This window comes from Oncorhynchus gorbuscha, linkage group LG18 (genome assembly GCF_021184085.1).
Source record: "Oncorhynchus gorbuscha isolate QuinsamMale2020 ecotype Even-year linkage group LG18, OgorEven_v1.0, whole genome shotgun sequence".
NCBI classification, from domain to species: Eukaryota; Metazoa; Chordata; class Actinopteri; order Salmoniformes; family Salmonidae; genus Oncorhynchus; species Oncorhynchus gorbuscha.
In genome coordinates this window covers 5201472-5218971 of record NC_060190.1, presented here as the reverse complement: position 1 = coordinate 5218971, position 17500 = coordinate 5201472, and the positions used below count along the sequence as shown (strand labels likewise).

General features: G+C 44.7%; 1 protein-coding gene across 1 annotated transcript in view; it reads right to left on the bottom strand.

The window, feature by feature from the left end:
• The window catches only part of LOC124002524 (voltage-dependent calcium channel gamma-2 subunit-like), a 105983-nt gene that overhangs the window by 46009 nt on the left and 42474 nt on the right, over window positions 1–17500 (bottom strand). The window lies entirely within an intron of this gene.

The following is a 17500-nucleotide window of genomic DNA, read 5'->3' as shown; positions in this document are numbered from 1 at the left end:
CATTGACTACAGCTCAGCCTTCAACACCATAGTTCCCCCCAAGTTCATCACTAAACTAAGGACCCTGGGACTGAACACCTCCCTCTGCAACTGGATCCTGGATTTCCTGACGGGCCCCAGGTAGTGAGGGTAGGCAACAACACATCTGCACGCTGATCCTCAACACATGGGACCACTCAGGTGTGCATGCTTAGTCCCCTACTGCACTCCCTGTTCACCCACGACTGCGTGGCCTCAACACCAACACCATCGTTAAGTTTGCTGACGACAGGGCGGTGGTAGGCCTGATCACCTGTAGGGAGGAGGTCAGAGACCAGGCAATGTGGTGCCAGGACAACAACCTCCTTCTCAACAGCCTTTCCCTCAACACACACAAACACTCATACATGCATGCACACACACACACACACACACACACACACACACACACACACACACACACACACACACACACACACACACACACACACACACACACACACACACACACACACACACACACACACACTCACTTGCAAGCACAACAGCACCCTAAAATGGACCCCCCCCCCATTCATATCGACTGGGATGTAGTGGAGCAGGGTGAGAACTTCAGGTTCCTCTGTGTCTACATTACTACAGATCTATCATCAGGGTCCACACACAAGTCGTGAAGAGGGCACAACAATGCCTCTGGACCCTATCCCAAACCTAAATCCTGAACTTAACCAAGAGAATTAAGGCCTGAACTCTCAAACTCAATCAGAATTCATGCCTGAACGTAACCCGAGTTGTTTTTGTTTTAAACCTATCCCAAACCTTAACCCTTAACCCCGTCAGAAATGAATTCCTGAACTGAACCGTAGAGTTGTTTCTGTGAGCCTACATCGTCTGGAGTTCATGTGGGAGCTGCATGCCTAAACCAGGGGAGAACGACTGCCCGTTCTCAATGACGCAACGGAAGTTCAAGGCCGACCACGGTACTGCAGGCATTGTCTACGGAAAACAGGATCCCCCATTATAGTGTATGGAAAAATGGTAATCTTCGTGGTCAATCTTTGCATAAATAAATAAAACATTTCAAGACAACCATGGCACCAAATCATTGCTTCTAATACACCAGATGTATGTCCTTGAACCGATCATTTTAAAATCGCACTTGAAGTTATATAAGGATCATTTAGATGCTAATGTCAGCCTGCAACTTCACTTCCTGAGAGTTTCTCAAACTGCGCATGTTATGTCTTCATGATGACTTTGTCTATTCTTAACAGTCGTCATATATACAGTCACTTACTTTGACATTCAATGAGTCTTCACATGATGTAGGAATGAACAGTGTCACGTTATCGATGACTTTGTCTATTCATATATACAGTCATATATACAGTCATATATACAGTCATATATACAGTCATATATACAGTCCTATATACAGTCATATACAGTACAGTCCTATATACAGTCATATATACAGTCCTACAGTCCTATATACAGTCCTATATACAGTCCTATATACATATACAGTATATACAGTCCTATATATACAGTCAGTCATATATACAGTCCTATATACAGTCCTATATCAGTCATATATACAGTCATATATACAGTCATAGTCATATATACAGTCCTATATACAGTCATATATACAGTCATATATACAGTCATTGGCCTAAATACAGAATACAGTCCTATATACAGTCATATATACAGTCATATATACAGTCCTATACAGTCCTTCACTTACAGTCAAACGTCTAGGAGTTGGACCTGTGGCCCTGCTTGATAAATTGATCTGGCATGGAGGGCCAGGGTTAACATCCTAAAGTGGTTTGGCCCTTGAGCAAGACTCAACATGCTTTCCATCCAGGGGTGCTGCTGCAGGTTGAACCTGTGCTTGTCTCAGTTGTATGTGTGCTGTCTCGGAAGAAGACACATTTCTGTTGTTCATGGACAATAAAGTTGCATTGACACTAATAGGGCTTCCCGGTGGCGCCAGGGGTTGGATCCCTGGACAGATGGCAGCAGTCCCAGCAACCCGATTGTAGCCAACTAGTAACTACTAACAATTGGATACCACGAAATTGGGGAGGAAAGGGGGTAAAATTCTCAAAAGAAATGACAATGATATGTGAAAACAATATTTTTTTGTGAACAAATGTTCAATTTTTCCTTTATAATAAGGTTGGTAGTAACGTGAAAATTGTAGTGGAAATCTTTTGTAGCTCAAGTTGACTACAAAAGGCACAATGCAACTTAGCTGGCTATCAGTTTAGCAGGGTTTCCTTGAGGGCTTGAGCACAGTTAGCCCTTGTGGCTGGGACCGCAAATTGTCCCGGGCTTTTAACTTTCTAGATCCCTGCGGTTTGTTGCTGTTTCCATGTTCCCTGAGACCTAACCTGTCTGGAACTGCGAGGAGTAACAGCGTAGTCTACATTACTACCATGACAAAGACCAAAGCTGGTGGGAGTACCGTTGAGGACAGTGGTGTCTCTCTATCACAGGTGAAGGATCTTATAAACAAACACAAATATTTCTACAAGCAGTTGTTACAACAACAAGAAAATAGCTTCAAGTGTTGTGTCCAAATACTGGTGGAGTCAACTAATAAAAGAATGGACAACCTGACCAGAGAGGTCCAGGACCAGAAGAAAGGTTTCCAGTTCTCCCAGGGTCTCAGCTCGATGAGTTTAAACAGGAGAACGGCAACATGACAGCAATCTGTAAGTCATTGAGAGAGGACATCAGTTCTGTGTGTGAATCCATGATAACAATGATGGAGAAATCAGATTATCTCGAGGGACAATCAAGGTGTAACAACATTGTTGTGGACGGAATTGCAGAATCTTCACATGAGATCTAGACGGAATCTGAGGACAGAGTGAGGGAAATGATCTTGGAGAAACTGAAGATGGACCACAGGAAGATTGAGGTGGAGCACGCCCACAGGACTGGAAAACGCACCACCTTCCCAGGTGACAGGCCTAGGCCTTAGTGGTCAAAATCCGAGGTTAAAGGACAAGGTAACTGTTCTGGAAAGAGACAAGAAATTGAAAGTGATGTACATCTTCGTCAAAGAGGACTATCTTGAAGCTGTGCGCCAGAACAGAAAATGAGTTATCCTGCCAGAAAAGATGCCAGAGCGCGTGGGGACATTGCTTACATCCGCTATAACAGGCTCATTGTCCACCCTCCCTCCCAAAAGCCTGGAAGGGATGAGAGAGCCAGGCCTATAAGTTTGTAGCTTCCACCCAGCAGCACACCCACTTACTCAACTAATTCATCGACTGCTGAATATTGTTTTTTATCTTGCTTTGTTTGTTCTTTTCCATATTATGTCTCTGACAAGCTACCCAGGAAAGGGCTGAAAATAGCTCATGTGAATACACTGTATGTAGCCTTAGAAATAAGGTTCCTGACATTTGAACTTGCTAACATCAGATAACACTAATATATTAGCCATTTCTGAGACTCACTTAGCAATACAAGGATATAACATCTATTGAAGAGACAGGGATGCTTATGGAGGAGGTGTTTCTATATATATTCAGAGCCATGTCCCTGTGATACTTAGAGATCTCGTGTCAAGGGTTAAGGGTTAATGAAGAACTGTGGTTGCAGGTTCATCTGCCTCATCTAAAGCCTATTATTTTGGGGTGTTGCTATGGGTCAGTATCTAAATAATATCTAACAGTCAGTATCTAAATAATATCTAACAGTCAGTATCTAAATAATATCTAACAGTCAGTATCTAAATAATATCTAACAGTCAGTATCTAAATAATATCTAACAGTCAGTATCTAAATAAGGTGTGAAATGCTAGATGGTGTATTTGATGTAAACAGAGAGGTCTACTTTCTTGGGGACCTGAATATTGACTGGTTTTCATCAAGCTGTCCGCTCAAGAGGAAGCTTCTCACTGTAACCAGTGCCTGTAATCTGGTTCAGGTTATTAATCAACCTACCAGGGTGTTTACAAACATCCACATGTATTGATTACATGTCTAATACTGTATAACTTCGTTCTAAAGCTGTATCCATACCCATTATATGCAGTAATCACAATATCATGTATAAGAGGTCATACAAAATATTTGCTGTGACTCTTATGTGGATGATGTTAAAAATATTTGTTGGTCTGTTGAGATTAACAAGGAGCATCCAGACGCTGCACTTGATGAATATATGACATTGCTTCCTCCAATGTTTTGATAAACATGCACCTGTTTAAGAAACTGACTGTTGTAACTGTTCAGGCTCCATGGATTGATGAGGAAATGAAAAACTCTATGGTTGAAAGAGATGGGAAAAGGAATGGCTACTAAATCTGGTGACTAAACTCAACAAAAAGAAGAATACACTTTATTATGGAGCCAAGATCAATGATATAAAGAATGATGGAGAGAGAAAACATTGGAGTACTTTAATTAAATGAAATGATGGGCAACAAGACAAATTCAACTCCATCTTTCATCGATTCAAATGGCATATTCATCACAAAACCATTTGATGTTGCCAATTATTTGAATGATTATTGGCAAAGTGGGCAAACTTAGGCAGGAAATTCCAACAACGAACATGTATGAAAACAAATGGTTGAAAGAAAAGTTTGACGTTTTAATTTTGTAAAAGTTCATGTGGGATAGGTGGGAAAATGAGTGTTATCAATCAGTAATGACAAATCTCATGGGATTGACAATGTCGATGGAAAGCTACTGAGGATGGTAGCTGACTATATGACCACTCCTTTCTGTCATGTCTTTAATATGAATCTAGAGGAAGGTGTTTGTCCTCAGGCCTGTAGGGAAACCAAAGTCATTCCGCTACCCAAGAGTGATAAAGCAGCATTTACTGGTTCTAACAGTAGACCTATCAGCTTGTTGACAACTCTTAGCAAACTGTTGGAACAAATGGTGTTTGACCAAATATAATGCTATTTATATGTAAACAAATTGATAACAGACTTTCAGTGTGTTTATAGAGAAGGTTGAAATAAATTGATAATAAGGAGATTATGGGAGATGTACTGTTAGATTTCAGTGCAGCCTTTGATATTATTGACCATAACCTGATTTTGAGAAACTTAGATTTGATGGCTTTTCAACCTCTGCCATATCATGGATTCAGAGCAATCTATCCAATAGAACTAACTCAAAGGGTTTTCTTTAGTGGAAGCCTCTCCAATGTCAAACATGTAGGGTGTGGTGTACCGCAGGCCAGCTCTCTAGGCCCAACTCTTTTCTATTTTGACCAATGGCCTGTCACTGGCATTAAACAAAGCCTGTGTGTCCATGTATGCTGATGATTCAACCATATACGTGTCAGGAACCACAGCTAATGAAGTCACTGAAACCCTTAACAAGGAGTTGCAGTCAGTTTTGGAATGAGTCGCCAGTAATAATCTGGTCCTGAACATCTCTAAAACTAAGAGCATTGTGTTTGGAACAAATCGTTCCCTAACCTCTAGACCGCAGCTGAATCTGGTAATGAATGGTGTGGCTGTTGAACAAGTTGAGGAGACTAAATTACTTGGTGTTACCTTAGATTGTAAACTGTCATGGTCAAAACAGACAGATTCAATGGTTGTAAAGATGGGGAGAGGTCTGTCCATAAGAAAGAGATGCTCTGCTTTTTTGACACCACACTCCACAAATCAAGTCCTGCAGGCTCTAGTTTTGTCTTATCTTGATTATTGTCCAGTTGTGGTCAAGTGCTGCAAAAGAAAGACCTAGTTAAGCTGCAGCTGACCTAGAACAGAGCAGCACGTCTTGCTCTTCCTTCTAATTAGAGGGCTGATATAAATACTATGCAGGCCAGTCTCTCTTGGCTACGAGTTGAGGAGAGACTGACTGCATCACTTCTTCTTTTTAGAAGAAACACTGTGTTGAAATTCTTTGCATAGTCAACTTACACACAGCTCTGACACACAAACTTACCCCATACCACCAGGTTTTTTTGCAACATCTCCAAATCCAGAACAAATTCAAGAAAGCGTATAGTATTATATAGAGCCATTATTGCAGAAAACACCCTCCCATCTCATATTGCTCAAATGAACAGCAAACCTTAAAAAACATAATGCCTCTCCCCTATATGACCTAGATAGTTTGTGTGTATGTATTGATATGTAGGCTACGTATGTTGTTTTTACATTTCAAAATGTGTGTAGTTCCCCTCTTGTCTATTAATGTTCCGTATTATGTCATGTTTCATGTTTCATGTGGACCCCGGGAAGAGTAGCTGCTACTTTCGCAACAGCTAATGGAGATCCTAATAAAATACCAAATAATACCAAATACCAAATGACCCCGGGAACTGATTTAACATCGCTCAGAGAGGCACAAAAACAATGTAACATTCTTATTCTTTAACGATATAGTCATTTGCTTCTACCTACGCTACACAGGTTTTGGCCTAAAAACCTTGAGCTGACTCTTAACATGCTGACCTTGATTCCTCAGGTGCACCATGAGCTGCTATCATAGGTCACGTCTCATATGAACAACCATCCCAGGTAGTCCATAGTATCAACATGTATCTGGGTCACTTCCACACTATAGTAGATAGGAGGAAATACCTGAATTATACACACAGTTACTCACCTCTCTTCCTCTTCTCTGTGATCGTAGGAGAAGATTTTAGGAGAACATGGTACTAGTAGTCACTTCTTCCTCTTCTCTGTAAACGTAGGAGAAGATTTTAGGAGAACATGGTACTAGTAGTCACTTCTTCCTCTTCTCTGTAAACGTAGGAGAAGATTTTAGGAGAACATGGTACTAGTAGTCACTTCTTCCTCTTGTCTGTAAACGTAGGAGAAGATTTTAGGAGAACATGGTACTAGTAGTCACTTCTTCCTCTTCTCTGTAAACGTAGGAGAAGATTTTAGGAGAACATGGTACTAGTGGTCACTTCCGCCGTAAATGTTCTTGAGTTCTAAATCTTGGAGAAGATTTATAGACAGAACATGGTACTAGTAACACTTGAATCCATTGTCTGTAAACGTAGGAGAAGATTTTCCCCATGACAACATGGTACCTAGTAGTCAACTTCTTCCTCTTCTCTGTAAAACACATCCCCATGACAAGATTTTGAGGAGAACATGGTACTAGTGGTCACTTCAACAAAATCCCTTGAGTTCTAAATCTTGAAAGTTTATGCAGACAAAACAAAACGACAAACACTTGAATCCATTCACTCAGTATGGAATTTGACAACACCGGACCTAGAGCGGGAACCCCGAGTTCACTCAGTATGGCACACAACAACACATCCCCATGACAACACCGTCACCTAGAACGGGAACCCCGAGTTCACTCAGTATGGCACGACAACAACACATCCCCATGACAACACCGTCACCTCCCCAGACAACGGAAAAACCCCGAGTTCACTCAGTATGGCACGACAACAACACATCCCCATGACAACACCGTCACCTAAAACGGAAACCCCGAGTTCACTCAGTATGGCACGACAACAACACATCCCCATGACAACACCGTCACCTAGAACGGAAACCCCGAGTTCACTCAGTATGGCATGACAACAACACATCCCCATGACAACACCGTCACCTAGAACGGAAACCCCGAGTTCACTCAGTATGGCACGACAACAACACATCCCCATGACAACACCATCACCTAGAATGGAAACCCCGAGTTCACTCAGTATGGCACGACAACAACACATCCCCATGACAACACCGTCACCTAGAACGGAAACCCCGAGTTCACTCAGTATGGCACGACAACAACACATCCCCATGACAACACCGTCACCTAGAATGGAAACCCCGAGTTCACTCAGTATGGCACGACAACAACACATCCCCATGACAACACCGTCACCTAGAATGGAAACCCCGAGTTCACTCAGTATGGCACGATAACAACACATCCCCATGACAACACCGTCACCTAGAACGGAAACCCCGAGTTCACTCAGTATGGCACGACAACAACACATCCCCATGACAACACCGTCACCTAGAATGGAAACCCCGAGTTCTGATTATCACATTTTATTTATTGAATTTTTTGATTTAGCTTTATTTTATTTATTCCCTTTGAGACCAAGGACTATTTTGCAAGGAAGCACCAACACTTGAATCCAGTTCCAGATTTTAATAACGGCCGGGAAGCAGTACTCCTGGCATACTCCCAGTGTGTGTCTCCTAGCGTGTGTGTGTGTGTCTCCAAGCGTGTGTGTGTCTCCTAGGGTGTGTGTGTCTCCTAGGGGGTGTGTTTGTCTCCTAGGGTGTGTGTGTCTCCTAGCGTGTGTGTGTCTCCTAGTGTGTGTGTCTCCTAGGGTGTGTGTGTGTCCTAGCACGTGTGTGTGTGTCTCCTAGGGTGTGTGTGTGTCTCCTAGGGTGTGTGTTTGTCTCATAGGGTGTGTGTGTCTCCTAGGGTGTGTGTGTCTCCTTGGGGGTGTGTTTGTCTCCTAGGGTGTGTGTGTCTCCTAGCGTGTGTGTGTGTGTCTCCAAGGGTGTGTGTGTCTCCTAGGATGTGTGTGTCTCCTAGGGGGTGTGTTTGTCTCCTAGGGTGTGTGTGTCTCCTAGCGTGTGTGTGTCTCCTAGGGTGTGTGTGTCTCCTAGGGGGTGTGTTTGTCTCCTAGGGTGTGTGTGTCTCCTAGGGTGTGTGTGTCTCCTAGCGTGTGTGTGTTTGTCTCCTAGGGTGTGTGTGTCTCCTAGCGTGTGTGTGTGTCTCCAAGCATGTGTGTGTCTCCTAGGGTGTGTGTGTCTCCTAGGGTGTGTGTTTGTCTCCTAGGGTGTGTGTGTCTCCTAGGGTGTGTGTTTGTCTCCTAGGGTGTGTGTGTCTCCTAGGGTGTGTGTGTCTCCTAGGGTGTGTGTGTCTCCTAGCGTGTATGTGTCTCCTGGGGAGTGTGTGTCTCCTAGCGTGTGTGTGTCTCCTAGGGTGTGTGTGTCTCCTAGCGTGTGTGTGTCTCCTAGGGTGTGTGTGTCTCCTAGGGTGTGTGTGTCTCCTAGGGTGTGTGTCTCCCTAGGGTGTGTGTGTCTTTGGGGGTGTGTTTGTCAGGGTGTGTTTGTCTCCTAGCGTGTGTGTTTGTCTCCTAGGGTGTGTGTTCCTCTCCTAGCGTGTGTGTTTGACTCCTACGGTGTGTGTGTCTCCTAGGGTGTGTGTGTTTGACTGTGTGTGTCTCTAAGGTGTGTGTGTCTCCTAGAGTGTGTGTGTCTCCTAGTGTATCCTAGGGTGTGTGTTTGTCTCCTAGGGTGTGTGTTTGTCTCCTAGGGTGTGTGTGTCTCCTAGGGTCTGTGTTTGTCTCCTAGGGTGTGTGTGTCTCCTAGGGTTTGTGTGTGTCTCCTGGGGAGTGTGTGTCTCCTAGCGTGTGTGTGGGTGTGTGTCTCTAGGTGTGTGTGTTTGTCTCCTAGGATGTGTGTGTTTGTCTCCTAGGGTGTGTGTGTCTCCTAGGGTTTGTGTGTGTGTATCCTAGGGTGTGTGTTTGTCTCCTAGGGTGTGTGTTTGTCTCCTAGGGTGTGTGTGTCTCCTAGGGTTTGTGTGTCTCCTAGGGTGTATGTGTCTCCTAGGGTGTGTGTTTGTCTCCTAGGGTGTGTGTGTCTCCTAGGGTTTGTGTGTCTCCTAGGGTGTGTGTGTCTCCTAGGGTGTGTGTTTATCTCCTAGGGTGTGTGTTTGTCTCCTAGGGTGTGTGTGTCTCCTAGGGTGTGTATTTGTCTCCTAGGGTGTGTGTTTGTCTCCTAGGGTGTGTTTTGTCTCCTAGGGTTTGTCTCCTAGGGTTTGTGTGTTCCTAGTGTATGTGTCTCCTAGGGTGTGTCTCCTAGGGTGTGTGTCTCCTAGGGTGTGTGTGTCTCCTAGGGTTTGTGTGTCTCCTAGGGTGTGTGTGTCTCCTAGGGTGTGTGTGTCTCCTAGGGTTTGTGTGTCTCCTAGGGTGTGTGTGTCTCCTATGGTGTGTATTTGTCTCCTAGGGTGTGTGTGTCTCCTAGGGTTTGTGTGTCTCCTATGGTGTGTGTTTTTTCTCCTTTCTCCACTCCACCTCTCTCTCCCTCTCTCTTTTCTCTTTTCTCCTCCCCCTCTCCCTCCTTCTCTCTCTATATATATGCTCTGTCTATCTCTTCCTCTTCTCCACCCCCTCTCATCCCCCTCTACCTCCTTTACTCTCTATATATATTTTCCCTGTATCTTTCCTTCTTCTCCACCCCCTATCCTTCTCTCTCTCCCTTCTCCTCCCTCTCTCCCTTTCACAGATGTTGTTTGGGCAGACAGAGATAATGAATTGGAAGTGTGTCCTGGGGCTAAAGAAGTACTTGTCATTTTGGGTCGGAGCAGCATCAGACTCTCTCCAGTGGTGTATGGAGCAGCATCAGACTCTCCAGTGGTGTATGGAGCAGCAGTGGTGTATGGAGCAGCATCAGACTCTCCAGTGGTGTATGGAGCATCATCAGACTCTCTCCAGTGGTGTATGGAGCAGCATCAGACTCTCTCCAGTGGTGTATGGAGCATCAGACTCTCTCCAGTGGTGTATGGAGCCATGACTGTCCAATGGTGTATTGAAACGTCCCAGTGTATGGAGCAGCATCAGATTCAGTCCAATGGTGTATGGAAACCATTCAGTCAATGATTCTTCAGTCCAATGGTGTATGGAAACAATTCAGTCCAATGGTGTATGGAAACGTGTCAGATTCAGTCCAATGGTGTATGGAAACGTGTCAGATTCAGTCCAACGGTTATGTGTCAGATTATGTCAATGGTGTATGGAGCCATGTCAGACTCTCTCTAATGGTGTATGGATGGACACACATACAGGCTGTCACACAAGCACTCTGAGTGTGTGTGTGTGTGTTTTTCTGCACCATTGCACTTGTGTTTTGTTCATTCGTTGGTGTGTGACATTGTGCACTGCACCATGTTCAGACTACCTGCAGTGCAGCTGTGGCTAAAGGAAAGTGTTAAGAGTGTGAAATATCACCAACACACATTTACTGGATCATCCTCACTGTATGTGGCAGTGGATATTACAATCCCAGATGTGTGTGTGTGTGTGTGTGTGTGTGTGTGTGTGTGTGTGTGTGTGTGTGTGTGTGTGTGTGTGTGTGTGTGTGTGTGTGTGTGTGTGTGTGTGTGTGTGTGTGTGTGTGTGTGTGTGTGTGTGTGTGTGTGTGTGTGTGTGTGTGTGTGTGTGTGTGGACTAAGACTGTGTGGATGCAGACTGTGTGTATGTCTGTGTGTGTGGATGGAGACTGTGTGTATGTGTGTGTGTTGTGTGGATGAAGACTGTGTGTGTGTGTGTGTGTGCATGTGTGTTGTGGATGTGTGTGGAAGACTGTGTGTAGTGTGTGTGTGTGTGGATGAAGACTGTGTGTATGTGTGTGTGTGAAGACTGTGTGTGTGTGTGTGTGTGTGTGTGTGTGTGTGTGTTTGTGAGACTGTGTGTGTGTGTGTGTGTGGATGAAGACTGTGTGTGTGTGTGTGTGTGTGTGTGTGTGTGTGTGTGTGTGTGTGTGTGTGTGATGTGAAGACTGTGTGTATGTGTGTGTGTGTGTGTGATGAAGTGTGTGTGTGTGTGTGTGTGTGTGTGTGTGTGTGTGTGAAGCCAGGTCACCCGTGTACAAGTCACTATTCACGTCCATCTAAGGACATTTGGACAATTTGAAGTGGTTAAGGGTAGGCATTATCTCCTAAAAGATTCTGGTTTTGTTGAGTTGGTGTGTGACATTGTGCATTAAGTCTGAATGGTTAAGGTAAGGGTTAAGAGTTAGACATTAAGTCTGAATGGTTAAGGTAAGGGATAAGGTTTGGGATATGCTGAATGGTTAAGGTAAGGGTTAAGGTTAGGTTAAGTCTGTGGTTAAGGTATTAAGGTTTGAATGGTTGAATGGTTAAGGGTAAGGTTAAGGTTAGGCATTAAGTCTGAATGGTTAAGGTAGACTGGGTTAAGGTTTGGGATAAGACTGGTGAATGGTTAAGGTAAGGGTTAAGTGTTAGGCATTAAGTCTGAATGGTTAAGGTAAGGGTTAAGGTTAAGGTTAGGCATTAAGTCTGAATGGTTAAGGTAAGGGTTAAAAACTGGTGTATGTTGTTAGTTATAAGCAGTCTGAATGGTTTAGTGGTCTGTCTGAATGGTTAAGGTAAGAAGACTGTTAAGGTTAGGCATTAAGTCTGAATGGTGTAAGGTAAGGGTTATTAGGCATTAAGTCTGAATGGTTTAGGTAAGGGTTAAGGTCTGGGATAGGCTGAATGGTTAAGATAAGGGTTAAGGTTAGGCATTAAGTCTGAATGGTTAAGGTAAGGGTTAAGGTTAGGCATTATGTCTGAATGGTTAAGGTAAGGGTTAAGGTCTGGGATAGGCTGAATGGTTAAGATAAGGGTTAAGGTTAGGCATTAAGTCTGAATGGTTAAGGTAAGGGTTAAGGTTAGGCATTAAGTCTGAATGGTTAAGGTAAGGGTTAAGGTTAGGGATTAAGTCTGAATGGTTAAGATAAGGGTTAAGGTTAGGCATTAAGTCTGAATGGTTAAGGTAAGGGTTAAGGTTAGGCATTAAGTCTGAATGGTTAAGGTAAGGGTTAAGGTTAGGCATTAAGTCTGAATGGTTAAGGTAAGGGTTAAGGTTAGGCATTAAGTCTGAATGGTTAAGGTAAGGGTTAAGGTTAGGCATTAAGTCTGAATGGTTAAGGTAAATAAGGGTTAAGGTTAGGCATTAAGTCTGAATGGTTAAGGTAAGGGTTAAGGTTATAATATGTTAATATATGTTGGTTAGGCATTAAGTCTGAAACTGGTTAAGCGCAGGGTTAAGGTTAGGCATTAAGTCTGAATGGTTAAGGTAAGGGTTAAGGTTTTGGGTAGGCTCCAATGGTTAAGGTAAGAGTTATTAATTCTGAATTTAAGGTTTAGCAGGCTCTTATCCAAGGTTAGGCATTAAGTCTGAATGGTCTAACCCTGACTTTATTTTTTAACAAACCTATGCAACAGCCAATTGCCCCTAGGCTGGGTTAAGGTAAAAGTTAAGGTTTACACTGAATAACTGAATGGCCACCTTTAGCTGCAAACTTAACATTAAGTCTCCATGGTTAAGGTCTGGACTTTGTTAGGCTTTCTGAACTGGTTTAACATAATTGGGTTAGGTTAGGTTTTGAAGTCTGAATGGTTAAGTAAGGGTCAAGTTAGGCCTCAACATCTCAATTGGGATTAGGTCTGGACTTTGACTAGGCCGTTCTAAACCTTCAACATCTTCATTGGGATTAGGTCTGGACTTTGACTAGGCCGTTCTAAACCTTCAACATCTTCATTGGGATTAGGTCTGGACTTTGACTGGCCGTTCTAAACCTTCAACATCTCCATTGGGATTAGGTCTGGACTTTGACTAGGCCGTTCTAAACCTTCAACATCTCCATTGGGATTAGGTCTGGACTTTGACTAGGCCGTTCTAAACCTTCAACATCTCAATTGGGATTAGGTCTGGACTTTGACTAGGCCGTTCTTCAACATCTCCATTGGGATTAGGTCTCAACATCTTCATTGGGATTAGGTCTGGACTTTGAAACTTCAACATCTCCAGGGATTAGGTCTGGACTTTGTTCTAAACCTTCAACATCTTCATTGGGATTAGGTCTGGACTTTGACTAGGCCGTTCTAAATCTTCAACATCTCCATTGGGATTAGGTCTGGACTTTGACTAGGCCGTTCTAAACCTTCAACATCTCCATTGGGATTAGGTCTGGACTTTGACTAGGCGGTTCTAAACCTTCAACATCTCCATTGGGATTAGGTCTGGACTTTGACTAGGCCGTTCTAAACCTTCAACATCTCCATTGGGATTAGGTCTGGACTTTGACTAGGCCGTTCTAAACCTTCAACATCTCCATTGGGATTAGGTCTGGACTTTGACTAGGCCATTCTAAACCTTCAACATCTCCATTGGGATTAGGTCTGGACTTTAACTAGGCCGTTCTAAACCTTCAACATCTCCATTGGGATTAGGTCTGGACTTTGACTAGGCCGTTCTAAACCTTCAACATCTCCATTGGGATTAGGTCTGGACTTTGACTAGGCCGTCCTAAACCTTCAACATCTCCATTGGGATTAGGTCTGGACTTTGACTAGGCCGTTCTAAACCTTCAACATCTCCATTGGGATTAGGTCTGGACTTTGACTAGGCCGTTCTAAACCTTCAACATCTCCATTGGGATTAGGTCTGGACTTTGACTAGGCCGTTCTAAACCTTCAACATCTCCATTGGGATTAGGTCTGGACTTTGACTAGGCCGTTCTAAACCTTCAACATCTCCATTGGGATTAGGTCTGGACTTTGACTAGGCCGTTCTAAACCTTCAACATCTCCATTGGGATTAGGTCTGGACTTTGACTAGGCCGTTCTAAACCTTCAACATCTCCATTGGGATTAGGTCTGGACTTTGACTAGGCCGTTCTAAACCTTCAACATCTCCATTGGGATTAGGTCTGGACTTTGACTAGGCCATTCTAAACCTTCAACATCTCCATTGGGATTAGGTCTGGACTTTGACTAGGCCGTTCTAAACCTTCAACATCTCCATTGGGATTAGGTCTGGACTTTGACTAGGCCATTCTAAACCTTCAACATCTCCATTGGGATTAGGTCTGGACTTTGACTAGGCCATTCTAAACCTTCAACATCTCCATTGGGATTAGGTCTGGACTTTGACTAGGCCGTTCTAAACCTTCAACATCTCCATTGGGATTAGGTCTGGACTTTGACGAGGCCGTTCTAAACCTTCAAATGTGTTGCTTTTTAGCCATTTTCATGTAGACTTGATTGTGTGTTTTGGATCGTTGTCTTGCTGCAGGACCCAGCTGCACTTCAGCTCTGGTTCACAGACGGGTGGCCTGATATTCCCCTGTAGAATTCTCTGATACAGAGCAGAATTCAAGCTTCCTTCTATTAAGGCAAGTCGTCTAGGTCCTGAGGCATGTTAAAAATCAACCAATGTGACGTTTTGAGACCTAATCCCAATTGAGATGGCAGGACTTGAAACCAGCAGTTCGTGCTTGAAAACATACAAATGTTGCTGAGTTAAAGGAGTTGCAAGAGTGGGCCAAATTAAAAAAAATATATATATAAATATAAAAATATAGAAAACATCAGAAAGGAGGCAAATGCTTTTTCACAACACTGTATATATCCTGAACTGTCACACCTTGATCTGTTTCACCTGTCTTTGTGCTTGTCTCCACCCCTCCAAAACAGTGCTTAAATAGCCTTGAACACGTAACCAAATTCAATCCAAAACAGTGCTTAAATAGCCTTGAACACGTAACCAAATTCAATCCAAAACAGTGCTTAAATAGCCTTGAACCCCTTATTATGTACATGATTTACTCTCTTTTACCCCATCCCCTGTCTCTCTCCCTTTCTCTGTCTCTCTCTTCCTCTCTGCCCCACTCTGTTTCTCTCACTCCCTTTCTGTCTCTCTCTTCCTCTCTGCCCCACTCTCTGTTTCTCTCTCTCCCTTTCTTTGTCTCTCTCTTCCTCTCTGCCCCACTCTCTGTTTCTCTCTCTCTTCCCTCTCTCTCTGTTTCTCTCTCTCCCTTTCTCTGTCTCTCTCTTCCTCTCTGCCCCACTCTCTGTTTCTCTCTCTCTTTCTCTCTCTCAAACCGCTTTAGGCAGAATGATTAATTTGTGGGAATTGATTTCTCTCGAGTTTAAAGAACGAGGGATAGAGCGAGTCAGAGAGAGGGGGGAGAGGGAGAGAGGGACATAGGGAGGAAAAGATGGGCAGAGAGAGAGTGTGGGTGGAGAGAGAGAGAGAGAGAGAGGGAGGAGTCCATCCCGTATTCAGAGTAGTGCCTCTATGCAGGTCTCTGATGAACCTTCGTGGAGGAAAAAGCCAATGCTTGCAGTCTGATGCACCAAACCACCTTCTCTCTCTTCCTCTCTGTCCCTCTGTCTCTCTCTTCCACTCTGTCCCTCTGTCTCTCTCTTCCACTCTGTCCCTCTGTCTCTCTCTTCCACTCTGTCCCTCTGTCTCTCTCTTCCTCTCTGTCCCTCTGTCTCTCTCTTCCACTCTGTCCCTCTGTCTCTCTCTTCCACTCTGTCCCTCTGTCTCTCTCTTCCACTCTGTCCCTCTGTCTCTCTCTTCCACTCTGTCCCTCTGTCTCTCTCTTCCTCTCTGTCCCTCTGTCTCTCTCTTCCTCTCTGTCCCTCTGTCTCTCTCTTCCACTCTGTCCCTCTGTCTCTCTCTTCCACTCTGTCCCTCTGTCTCTCTCTTCCTCTCTGTCCCTCTGTCTCTCTCTTCCTCTCTGTCCCTCTGTCTCTCTCTTCCACTCTGTCCCTCTGTCTCTCTCTTCCACTCTGTCCCTCTGTCTCTCTCTTCCTCTCTGTCCCTCTGTCTCTCTCTTCCACTCTGTCCCTCTGTCTCTCTCTTCCACTCTGTCCCTCTGTCTCTCTCTTCCTCTCTGTCCCTCTGTCTCTCTCTTCCACTCTGTCCCTCTGTCTCTCTCTTCCACTCTGTCCCTCTGTCTCTCTCTTCCTCTCTGTCCCTCTGTCTCTTCTTCCACTCTGTCCCTCTGTCTCTCTCTTCCACTCTGTCCCTCTGTCTCTCTCTTCCACTCTGTCCCTCTGTCTCTCTCTTCCTCTCTGTCCCTCTGTCTCTCTCTTCCTCTCTGTCCCTCTGTCTCTCTCTTCCACTCTGTCCCTCTGTCTCTCTCTTCCACTCTGTCCCTCTGTCTCTCTCTTCCTCTCTGTCCCTCTGTCTCTGTCTCTTCCACTCTGTCCCTCTGTCTCTCTCTTCCACTCTGTCCCTCTGTCTCTCTCTTCCACTCTGTCCCTCTGTCTCTCTCTTCCACTCTGTCCCTCTGTCTCTCTCTTCCACTCTGTCCCTCTGTCTCTCTCTTCCACTCTGTCCCTCTGTCTCTCTCTTCCACTCTGTCCCTCTGTCTCTCTCTTCCACTCTGTCCCTCTGTCTCTCTCTTCCACTCTGTCCCTCTGTCTCTCTCTTCCACTCTGTCCCTCTGTCTCTCTCTTCCACTCTGTCCCTCTGTCTCTCTCTTCCTCTCTGTCCCTCTGTCTCTCTCTTCCTCTCTGTCCCTCTGTCTCTCTCTTCCACTCTGTCCCTCTGTCTCTCTCTTCCACTCTGTCCCTCTGTCTCTCTCTTCCTCTCTGTCCCTCTGTCTCTCTCTTCCACTCTGTCCCTCTGTCTCTCTCTTCCACTCTGTCCCTCTGTCTCTCTCTTCCTCTCTGTCCCTCTGTCTCTCTCTTCCACTCTGTCCCTCTGTCTCTCTCTTCCACTCTGTCCCTCTGTCTCTCTCTTCCACTCTGTCCCTCTGTCTCTTTCTTCCACTCTGTCCCTCTGTCTCTCTCTTCCACTCTGTCCCTCTGTCTCTCTCTTCCACTCTGTCCCTCTGTCTCTCTCTTCCACTCTGTCCCTCTGTCTCTCTCTTCCACTCTGTCCCTCTGTCTCTCTCTTCCTCTCTGTCCCTCTGTCTCTCTCTTCCTCTCTGTCCCTCTGTCTCTCTCTTCCACTCTGTCCCTCTGTCTCTCTCTTCCACTCTGTCCCTCTGTCTCTCTCTTC